The sequence below is a fragment of the Lissotriton vulgaris genome, chromosome 2_1 (genome assembly GCF_964263255.1).
Source record: "Lissotriton vulgaris chromosome 2_1, aLisVul1.2, whole genome shotgun sequence".
NCBI classification, from domain to species: domain Eukaryota; kingdom Metazoa; phylum Chordata; class Amphibia; order Caudata; family Salamandridae; genus Lissotriton; species Lissotriton vulgaris.
The window spans coordinates 2069568583-2069581024 of NC_141687.1; positions in this window are offsets into that span (position 1 = coordinate 2069568583).

A 12442-nucleotide genomic window follows, 5' to 3' on the forward strand; every position below is an offset into this window, starting at 1 on the left:
TTTGCATGCAAAATCAAAAAAGGAAATTACACTTCATAGAATAAGGCTATAGTTCAGGTCTCATAAATTCTAATACCATAGTTTACCTTAACACTGAGATTTTTCCATGGTGCACAGACCTTATAAAGTGTGCTGGCATTCCGTTGTACGCAGATTTTTAATCACAGTTTCGGGTGGAAAATTATGTATTAAATTAACCTACTCACAGAATTGTATGGGCCAGATGCATCATGCATTTTGCTCCTCGCAAACTGGTCGACTCGCAGAATAGGCCCGTTTGCGATTGCAAAAAATGCATTTCTGATGCAGCAAACCCAATTTTGTGATTACCGAATCGCAAAATGGGTTCGCGATTCGCTATTTGGAAGGGGCATATTTAGGGCATCCCTTCCGAATAGCGAATCCTAACGGTATGCATGAATGTTTTGTAACATTGAATGCAGTTGCAAAACATTTGCATATTACCACCTACTTCAAGTAGGTGGTAACCTATCCGCAAATGGGAAGGGGACCCCTTCCCCTTTGTGCATGTTAGTAAAATGTGAAGATAACTTTCCTTTTTTTTTTTAAACAACAAACCTTGTTTTCTTTAAGGAAAACGGGCGGCATTTCAGAAAAAAATAATTGCTTAATTTAAAAGCAATCACATACATGGTGGTCTGCTGAGCCCAGCAGACCACCATCCCAGTGATCTTTGTGATTCCTAGGGGGTCGTAGATTGCGCCCTACCTCCTTAACATCCATGAGGTAAGTCATTTACGATCCCCTAGGAATTGCTTAAAGTATTAAACACACTTTCATGCATTCTCTTTTGTGATTTCCTAATTGGGAATCTTTGCAATTCGCAATTAGGAAATTGCAAAACAGGGCCTTCATACATCTGGCCCTAAATGCCTTAAAATACATAAGTACATATTTAGGAATACCCATCAGTATTGTTTTATGAGGCTCTGGTTGGCAGTTACACTAAGGCTTGGTCGAATGGTTGAAAAGTAGTTTATCATTAAGATTATTCTTTTAATAAAACACATTTTTAAATGGATTCATATATTTATAGACTGCACCCGCCTTCTCCATTTATTGATAGATTTAGATTGTGATGCTGGAAGAGTCTGTAGGTCAGGGCTCTTAGATAATGTTATGAAATAGTTTTTCAGATTACACTCTAATTAGCATAAAATGGTCACAGTAGAGTTAAAATCATATGTAAAGAATTGTGTAAATCAATAATGAATACAGTGCCTAATGTGCTAGTATCAGACCCTAGAAACAGAATACCGGTATAACAAATTGGTCAGCAAAATTAAACTCAGAAAGTGCAAATATAAAAATTAGCATAGTCACAAATAAATCTATATGCTCGCTGGTGGAGAGTGTTCAAAAGCCGAGCACTGCAATAAAAAGAGCACCTCTGATTCAAACTGAAATGGTTTAGCTGCGAACAACCCTGTGAAAGCTGTTCTATGGATTGTTGTAGGTAATTTAACACAGAGCCAGAGCTTTAGAATCAGAAAATGCTCAATTCTAATGAAGAAGATAAATATTAGAAAGAGCTGAAACATTCTCAACGCCATCTTCCTGAGCCAAGATTTTTTTTATCTTATCCAAAGCACTGGAGTCATTATGATGTGTGTTACTCATATTAGGCCTGGGAGATGGTGCAGCGCCCCAGCAGTTGAATCAGAATTTATATCTAAAGATTAATAAAATGGTGGCTTCATCCATGCTTGTGGAACTTCAAAGAAAAAGGTTTTATGTGCCCAGATGAGATAGGTATTTATTTGCAGTATTTCCCATTTTAGGAGTGGAACATTTTTTCTGACTCCTAAAACGTGTTTCCAAATTAAGGCCACTACCTATTGGAGAAGACTTTGGTCAGTCCCGGAACTGGCCTCTTACCGAGATGAGTTTGGGGAAGTGTGGGCCCCAATTAGAACAAGGTAAATCCCCTGGTTAATCCACATTAGGGAACTTTGCGCCAGGATTGGTCTACCAGAGCTTTGGGGATCACCTGACGTATCATGCCCGGCATTATCTAGGGTGGATCTGGTATTCCAGTACAGGCAGCACAACTTACTGGCTTTACATGCTAGCTCATCTGATGGTAGATTGACATCCCAGTTCCTGCAAATAAAAGAGGAGTATAAAAGGGAGGACTTCCTTGACCTGATTTATCCTGCATCGGCAAGGAAGCTGTACATGCAATTTCGAATAGGTAGTCTGCCGCTCAGGTCCTTTACTAGTAAATGGGACCTGAACAAAAATACTGATTGCCCTGCGTGCAAGCACCACCTTGAAAATGAAATTCATGTCCTTTTCTTCTGTCCTGAATATCAGCCGGTGCGTAACAATCTGTAGGAATTTGGGCTTCAGTAAATATGAGAGTGCTCTTGGAGTATTAAAATACGATAAGCACCCTCCGATCGTTTTTGCCGTTTCCCGTTTTTTGAACGGTATGTGGCTAAAACGTAGGAAATTTTTTATGAACTAAAATTAGGATTCAGATAGTTATAAAACTGAATGTATACTCTTGATAACTTTTGAGAATGGTTTAATTGGTTTTTATATCAGATGGTTTTTATCTGTAAATAGTTGTGTTTATATATGATTGTGATTGTTAGGATGTGTTAGTAGTTATTTATTACCGATATGTATTGTTTTATGTATTTTATTATGTGCTTTTATGGTCCATCGTGACCGAAATAAAGTTATCAAAGATTCCAAATGGATACTGATTTGGTATCTGTAATGGTTGGTTGTGTTGTAAGCGTCCTTTTGAAATACCACATTGGTACTCAATATATAAATGTTTTGCAACTGAAGTCCGGGGGCAAAACACTTATAGATTTATGAAATAAGGTGGTAACCGATTCACAACAGGGATGAGGACTCCTTTGCATCCCTTTCTCTTTGTGAATGTAAATAAAAAGATTGTGTAAGAGCAAGCAGTGACCCAGCAGACCACTACTACTGGTTAACTTTTCTTTTTTTTTTTTTTTAAATAAACTTTTCTTTTTTAAGCCAGTCCGTATTCGTTTAAGGAAATTGAACTGCATTTAAAAATAAAGTATGCTTTATTAAAAAGCAATTACAGGCATAGTGGTTCGCTGACCCCAGCAGGCCACCATCTTTGTGATGGCTTCCAAATGTAGTCGAAAATAGCGACCTACCTCATTATTATACATGAGGTGGTTCGGATTCCAACTTACTATGATTCTAAATTTTGAGAACTGACCTATTAGCACATAGATCTGTTCTTGAAATTCTTTAGCGGTCATAAAAATACCGCCCGCAAATTGCAATAAGTATCTTGTGGCTGGTAAATAGTACATTTGGCTTTGGCTTTGTGCTTGGTGGTGGCTGATAATTCTTGGTCTCATGTAAGGCAATACTGATAGATGAACTCATTTTGATATGTCAAATTCAACTTTTGGCTAAAACTGGGATTGTGCTGACATCCTGTTTGATGAGTAGTTAGTAGTGAGAAATGTTGAGGGTACTACATGGTTGATAAATGAGGCAGTACAGTAGGGGTTTTAAACAGTTGGAGTTTATCCCAGTAGCATTACTGGGTTGATTCATATCGGTTCTCAATTTCTATGCAAACACCATTTTTTTTTATTATTGAAGTGTCCAAACCATTTCCCAAGAGGTAGTTGCTCCCACCCTGCCAAATATGTGGTTACTCATCTGAATTATAGGTAGGGGATCTGCAGCATTTCTGATAGCAGAACCCCAACTGGCTTCTCCATAAGCATGAGCGAATTTTGCGGATCTCGCGTTCGCGAATTTTGCGGATTTGCGGATTCGCAATCGGCAAAATCCGCGAATTCCCGCGAATTTGCGGATTTTTTTTTTTTGTGTTCGCCCGTGTTTCTGCCAGTTCGCGAGGGTTTTGTACACTTTCGCAAATTGCGAACTTACCTGTCGGGTCGCAAAGTTTCGCGAACTTGTTGTTTCTACGTGTCCAGCCTGTTTGGGACACTCTTCTTCATCACTGCCACTCTCTGTCACCACTGCCACTCTCTGACTACTCATGCCACCCTCTGGCCCACCCATGCCACCCTCTGTTTCATCACCACACCCTCTGGTTGTCCAGTGTACATTATTTTCGGCAAAGCAAAGCACACCTTCCCTGCCTCAAGTGACCTGAATTAATTTGGGGCTGATTAATGTGTCACAGAATATTTTTTTAGCTGGCACCTGCTTCCTTAGTGCGCCCTGATTAGTGATCTTTTGCACTTGCTAAGTGCTTTCATTGTTGCAAAATTAGTTACAACACCTGCCCTGCCCCAACTGACAATAATGAATTAGGGGCTGATTAATGGATTTTAACTTCCAGCCTGGCTCCTGCTTGTCTCCCTTAGCTGTAATTCAGGACCTTTGTGGCATATGTGTAACTATTCTGAGGTTCAGAGCAGGGTCACATAATAGTTTCAACTGGCAACTGAACTCTGGAGGGGCCCCTCAGGAAGCACTACAGGAAATGGCTACTAATGATGAGCCTGAACTTTTGAACCTGGTAAGTAGTTACTTTCAGTTTTGCTAAAATCGTATTTCTGCAATTTTGCACTTATTCGCGGGGCGCGAACTCACGCGAACTCACGCGAACAGTGCGAGCAGTGCGAGCAGTGCGAGCAAAATCCGCTGCTCGCGGATTTGAGGATTTTGCGGGAGATTCGCAAATCTCGCGGATTGCGGATTTCCCGAAAATCCGCAAAATCCGCGAGCGGAACGGATTTTCCGCCCATGCCTACTTCTCCATCAAACTTCTCTCCAGGGGGCCAGTCCGTCTCAGGGCTGTCAGTTCACACAGAGGATTACCCTGCTTTATTTATAAGAGGGACCCCATCACTAGATTCCTCTACCCAAAACTGTTATAGTACAGGGAAATTAAACAGTGACCCCCAAAGTACAGGGCAAATATCCCTGCACATCAGGGACATTTTTATTATTTTCAAGAAACAAATTCTCAACTTAGGAGAGGGATTCTTAAATACAAAAAAAGCATTTATTAAGTGGACACAACAAACATGGTGCATGCTCATCAATGTTCAGTGCCTTCACTGGTGCCACTGCACCTGTGGCTCAACTAAAGGCAAAGACATTTTTTCCTGCCTGGCGGGGATCTCTAAATTTAGCTGGGGATCTTCCACCCGGGAAGGACATCTTTTCAGGTCTTAATGTCCAACAAAAAAAACAACAGAACTTAGGCCTTGTCTCCATGCTTCTGTGAAAGAACAGCTTCCACACCATAAGTTCTGTTCTCCGAAGGCCAGTCAAAATTCTTTAAAAAACTGCAGCTAAAGTTCTCATCTAAGAGTTATACATTTGTGATTAAATTCCTCTTTTGCTGTAGCAAATGCTTTTAAGTGCTTAGATTTATCATCCAAAGAAATCTGGTGATCTAATGTGACAAATACCACTGCTTATGTTAAGTATGAATCTACCTAATTCAGAGTCAGTGATGAATGATTGCCCTCCTAAACTCTGGGGTTATTACTACGAAGATTAATGCCTCGTTTCCAATAACCAGGCTCCTTGAGTGAAAACACAGCAGGTCCCAACTAATTTGGTGGCTTAGTAGGCACAATAATGTCCTATTTACATAAATTGCCCATAATTTCTTTAAGTGTATTTCTATAAGTTAACAGAATATTCATAACCTTAAAATGGCTCAGACGGGCCGCTTCTTTTAAAGGAATGATATGTCTAAAACCATTCTACTTGCCCACTAACCCAGAAAGCTCTTCCTTGTATTTATAGTCTCTAGAACATCATCAGAACTACTATATCCTAATACATTTTCTGTATGCATTGTCTTGGCAACCACACTCACATAAGGATTCACTTTGTTCCTAATTTAGGCACGTCTCAGAAAACTATTCCATTGTGACAATATTAACTTTAGCTTGTCATGTAATGTCATATCTGGCCTTTCATATATGTTGGACATCTTCGAAAGCATTTGAGCTTGCTATTACATCCATAATCTATGAGTGGTTGTCCTGGAGTTTGTAGAAATGGAAGAAACGATTATACATTGAACATAGTGAGCAATGTTGTAAGGTGGTCGCCTCTGTCTTACAGAAACTGCAGCGGTCACAAATTTCCAAGCGGACTAAAATAATTTGAAATCAATGAATTAGCCAACGCGTCCCAAAGGGCGAACAATAAATGTTTTCTAAGAGTAAAATGTACCCAGACCATCCAAGAATAGTAAATAACAAACTAAAATAGATAAAGTCTCTTGTACTTAAAAACAGAACACTAATAAATTAATACAATTGAAGCAGTTAACTTTCTTTATTAAAGTGGATTCAAGAAGTTAAGTTAATTTGTGATGCAAACTACAGAGTGCTCAACTCCTGAAGTAACACACCATTTCAAACGGTCTACTTTGGAGGCAGGTGATACTCCTGTATCTAATGTGAGTCAGCTTAACCATTCCATTCCAAAAATCTTTATTTCGATCACAGATCATAAAAGATGCATAACATTTATACACAATTAAAAACGAATTAAACACAATGTGATCCAGTGATTAAAACATTTTAAAAACAAGGGGTGCTGCGAAAACAGTATATAACTTTCGAGGAGTCTTTTTATACAAGTCTTTTGACCCATCGGCTTCGAGTGAACCACATGGAGGTTAAAAATTTCGAGAGGGCAAAGACTACAGTGGGAGAGAGGTCTGTCTTTAAAACTCTGTAAGCAGGTTGAAAAGATCTAAAGCCCAAGTTCCTGAGTAGTGGGACTAACCAGTATTTCCTGCTCCTCTCATAGCCCTTGCAGAAGAAGACAACGTGGACGTCATCCTCCTTCGGATGAGCACACACTGGGCAAGTTTCTATGGTGGAGCGGCATGACCAGGACGCTGTAAATGATGCTAAAGGGAGGCTTCCGTATCTCCATTGTAAGAATAATTTCCTCGTTAATACAGGAGACATAGCGTCTAGAGTACTTTCGAGACAGTAGGAGTCTTTCGCTTTTAGGAACAAATGTGTCAAGGATCCTTCTCGAGTGGAGTCAATACCTTTTGTGAGCATCAGTTCTTGGTATGCTCTCACAAGTACCTTTTTTGGAGTCTTTAGACAGGTGTTTGAAGGATCCGTCCAAAGTTCCGGGTAGCCCATCTCCTCTAGCATTCCCTTGACATAAATCATCCACGGGATCCTCTTGGCATTCCGTAACTCCTGGAATTCCTGTAGCTCCTCTCTATAGTTTATAAGATCTGGGCTACACCACAAACGCCTCCGAAATGTTAGGGGTTTAAGTCCTAGCTCCTCCGTTATTGGTCGAATTCCCAAGTCTAATCTAAGGGGAAGTAATGGAGTGCTCTGGGGGAGGGCAACGACCTGTCTCAGAAATTTATTTTCAGTTGACTGTAATTTGGGGAGTTGAGAGTGTCCCCACAGCTCACCCCCATATGTGACACCCGCACAGGCTTGAGTTTTGTAAATATGAATGATTGGGGTTAGTGGGCGATAGGAGGATTTATTTGCCAGACGCATAGTGCCACCCGCCAACTGAGCCAGTTTGATGGTCACTTTAGTCTGGTGAGACGTCTACGTTAGATGTTCATTTAAGGTAATCCCCAAGTATTCGATATTGTGCCCACGTTCTAGTTGGACTGTGCCTAGCCTAGGTGGGGCTCGATTATGGGGGTTTGGATTCAAAATCATGAATTTAGTTTTCTGTGGGTTGATTTCCAATCCTCGTTCAGAGCAGAACTCTAAAAAACCGTCCAAGATCCGTTAAATCCCCATAGGGGATTTAGACAGCAGCAGGGTGTCATCTGCAAACATAATTGCAGGCACCCTGCTGCCTGTCAACTTTGGGGCATCAGTGTTGGCAATCCTGTTTAGGTGGGCAACAACCCCGTTCACAAAGAGGCAAAACAGGGTCGGTGCAAGCACATAACCCCTCTGCGAACGGGGAACCTTTCGGTTAACTTGCCACCTTTGCCACACCTTACGCGGGCGTAGTTGTTATAGTGTAGTTTCATCAGGATTGCCAAAATATCACCAGGGACGTTCAGCTCTTCCATAACTCTCCACAGCCTCGCTCTGGGTACCAAATCGAAGGCGGCACGTAAGTCTACAAAAATAGTATACAGAGTGCCGCCCTCGATTACAGCTGTTCTCCAGTAGAGGAGATTCAGCCTGAAAAATTGGTCTATAGTCGATACACCCTGCCTAAATCCTGCCTGATAGGGGGACAGGATGTCCATCTCTTCTATCCAGGCCTGGAGCCGATTCAGAATCAGTCTTCCGAAAAGTTTTTGGGATATGTTGATAAGACTGATGGGACGATAGTTGGCAGGAAGCAGAGGGGATCCCTTTTTATAGATTGGGACCACCTCTGCTCCCATCCAAGTATCGGGTACCTCCATTCCCCCCAGAATGGCATTGAATATCAATGTAAGATAAGGTGCCCATATCCCTGGTTCCTGCTTAAACAAGTCCCCGGGCACCCCATCAAGTCCCGTGGCTTTTCCAGCAGCTAGGCCTTTAATGGCCTCCCTCACCTCTTTTTCAGTAAAAGGAACCCCTGTGGGACTAGATGTCTTTATGATACCAGCTCTATTTTGGTCCCCCCCTCCCTCCGCATACAACGCCTCGAAGTGGCTTTGCCATACCGTAGGGGCTATGTTAGGCTCTATTGCGGAGGATAAGTCCTCGGTGCCATTAGCGACTACGCGCCAAAATTTGCGGGAATCTCTGTTAGTTAGTGCTCTAACAAGATTTTCCCAGTAATCATGGTCCCATTCCGCCCGCGCATTCTCCAGGAGGTTTTTATACGATCTTCTCCTGGCGCGGATTTCTTCCTTGCTAAGGCGTCCCTTTATAGCAAGTAACAAATGGGCCTAGTTTAACACAAACCATTTCTTTTGATTCAGAAGTGTTCTTTGCTAGTTCACATACCAGGATCGCCAGACAGTTCCACTCCCCTTTTCTGTGTAGCCAATCTAGTACATGTTTGATGCAAACACAAAAGAGATACTTTTGTGTTTGCATCAAAGCTGAGATACTCTTCAGCTAACGGAAGGCAATGGGGCTGGCACAAATACTGTCAAAGCAAAGGAGCTTACATTTAACCATGGAACACATCAGGTGTGGAGTCGACTACACAGCAAAATGTGGCAGAAGATGCACACACTAAAACCTTGAGGTGGTTCTCCACTAATGCGACACTGACATGCTGTCAATAAGAAGAAAAGTGCACATGCTGACACCCACAGGCACACTGTAGTTATATAGAAATTACTACTCTTAAAGCTAGGCTGCCCCCATATTCGTTAATGTCACATACTGATATCCAGCCCAATATGTGGCATGCACAGTAAAGTGACCTTCCAACCAACAGCATACATGCATCTTGCAGGCATATGGGAAATGCCACCTGTGCCTTGACTGGAGTTCAAGCATTAGTCATCACCAACTGTTGGGTGAAAGTGAAGATGAAAAATCTCTCTAGCTTCTATAATATTTCTCTCCCAAGTCTGCCCGTACTCATGCACTCCCTAGCGGGTGCACAGTCACGCGAGGGCAGTCTCGCATTTAACGTTAAGGTCAAAAGAAATGGACATGCACTCACGTGGAGGGTTTAAATCCTCATTCAGATTTATTTGCACTTATCACAAATGTGTTTCAGCAGTTCACCTTCCTCAGTGTTGGCGGCCGCTGTGTTCATGCCTCATTTATTCACAATACATCATCTCTTTTCCTTACAGGTCAGGCAGTTATGGTCACCCCATCTTGGAGTGGTGAGACCTTCCGGCAAAATGCATCATTACTGCGGCTTCTATATTATTTAAAGAGCCATGCAATTCGCTCTCTAAGAACATAACATTCATGATTTGTATAAATTATACTTTTTTTGCCATTGGTGCAGTTCACAGCCTATTGTATTAGCATTGCCGTAATAGCTCTCATATTTCTTAACTGATTGATCTCTCACTCATGATTTATAAATTCACAAAGTTAATTCAGCCCTGGTTGGGCTCATACGATCCACCTTTTTGCCTACCTTCTCTCTACTTATAAGTGCACCCCTAGTTCCTCCCCAATTTTCAGTCCTAATGGGGACTTAGTTACCATATCTAAAATATATCGTGATTTCAATCTTTGCAACTTTTTTTCTCTATTGTTTCCTCTTAAGTCTCATGGTACATGATCAATGCAGAAATATTTAAGTACATTTCTGTTACTCTGGTGATGAATCTGAAAATTTCTAGCAACAGGGTAGCTCAGGTCCCTATTTTGAATCGCTCTATGATGCTCTCGAATGCGTGCTTTCGCTGGATGAATCATGCTGCCTACATATTTTAATCTGCACGGGCAGGTTAGGCAATATACTACAAAAGTTGTATTACAGTTCATGAACTTCGTTATACGGACCGGGTCTTTTAGATCGTGAATTTTGTACACGGTGACCTACTTGCTATTTGCGCATGCCTTACACCTACCACAGTAATAGAAGCCTGGGATTTCATGTTGGCCTTTTTTCACTTTCACTGGTGGTAGTAAGTTCTCTTGCAGCTGATCTTTTATGGAGCGTGTCTTCCTGAATGTCAGTGAAGATAAATCCTGTCCTGTCACTGAATCTGATTTCAGTATGCGCCAGTTAGTCTGCATTATTTTTCTCACACTACTGGCCGCACTCGCAGTTTGTGATCAGCCTGAAGTTATCCTTCATATTGGTGTTTTTTATTTTGGACTCCTCTCAATAAATCTGTCCTATTCTTCACTTGGACTCTCTTCATCGCTTTCTGTAAAACTCCCCTTTGGTACCCCCTAATTTCAAATCTTCATATGTTCTCCTGTGCATCTCTCTGAAAATCTTCATCCCTTGAGCGGTCTCTTTTTATCTGCAGTAATTCACCATACAGGATACTGTTCTTCAAGTTAATGGGATGGCTACTCTCAGCATGCAGCACTGAATTACCTGCCATGGATTCTCTCAACAAAGCCGTATGGACCTTGTCATTCTTGCCAAATACCCTCACATCCAAAAAGTTTACCTCTGTCGTACTAATCTCACTAATGAACTTCAACTTCAAATCCTTGCAGTTGAGGTATTGAATATACTCTCTGACTGACTCCTTCATTCCTCGCAAAACCAGAAAGAGATTGTCAATATAGCGTCTCCAACTGACTGTTCTCTTAAACCATCTGTCACATGTGTCTGACCACACCACCTGCTTCTCCCACCAGCCCACGAACAAGTTCGCAAAGCTTAGGGTGAAGCATGTTCTCATGGACTTTCCCTTAACCTGTTTGTACACTTGCTCCTGAAAGATTAGGATGTTATTATACAAGCAGAAGTACAAAACTTCAAGCAGCATTTCACTGTGCTCCGTATGTATCAAGGGATGATTTAAAAAAAAAAGTATCTGATGGCTTTCAGTCCATTCTCGTGTGCTATTCTAGTATACAGATTGGCTACATCTAATGTTATCATAAGAAAATCTGGTTCCCTTACAATTCTTTCAATTTTCTTTAAAAAGTCTTTTGTATCCCTCATATACGATGATAGTTCTGATACAGATAGAAATAGGAAGTAGTCCACATATCTGGACATGTTCTCCATCAAACTGCCAATGGATGAAATTATTGGTCATCCCGGTGAGTTCAATCTGTTTTTATGTACCTTCGGCAGGTGATAAAGTGTCAGTATTTGCAGACGAAGGGATATATAGGAATTTAAATTCCTCTGTTGATAGCATCCCCCTTGCATGCCATTTCGAGATCAGATTTTCATACTTTGTTATACAGTTTGTATATTCCGTGATCATGACTAGTAAATAGTTCTCTCGGTTGTTGAGTTGTTGGTGCGCCTTTTGTTTGCAGCACTACATTTCAGCCCTTATCTGAGAGCTTGATCGCAATTGATTCATCTGCTCCAAGATTCTTGAGTGCCTGTCTTTGTGCATAAGTGATAATCAACGTGTTCTTCAATTTGTCCTTCTCCTCTCGTAGCTTGAGAAGATCTTGGTTTACTCTTTCTGCGAAGATGTCAATTGCATCAGTTGGTGTTTGCAGATAGAATTTCAAAATTGTTCTAAATGAGTTCAATGGTCTTATTTGTGTAATGCCCAAGTGGATAATGCGATCCATGTCATCCAATCAGGTGACGTTCTGTTGTGACCCACCTCTGCCAAGTTCCTCCAGGACAGCTAGCATATCCAGGTCGTTCCCAGTCAGGATGTCTAGTCCTGTTGGCGCTTCTTCTGTTGACCTCTGTCTGTGGTCCAAACTTTTCGAAGTATTTGAACACCTTGATCTTCCTTATGAATTTGTATATATCAATCCTTGTTTGCACATATTCAAAGTTTTTGGTTGGGCAAAATGTGAGTCCTAATTTAAGGATTGATTCCTCCGCTAATGTTACCTCTTTAGGTGTCAAATTAATAATGGTTAGATTCTCTCTTTGGGCT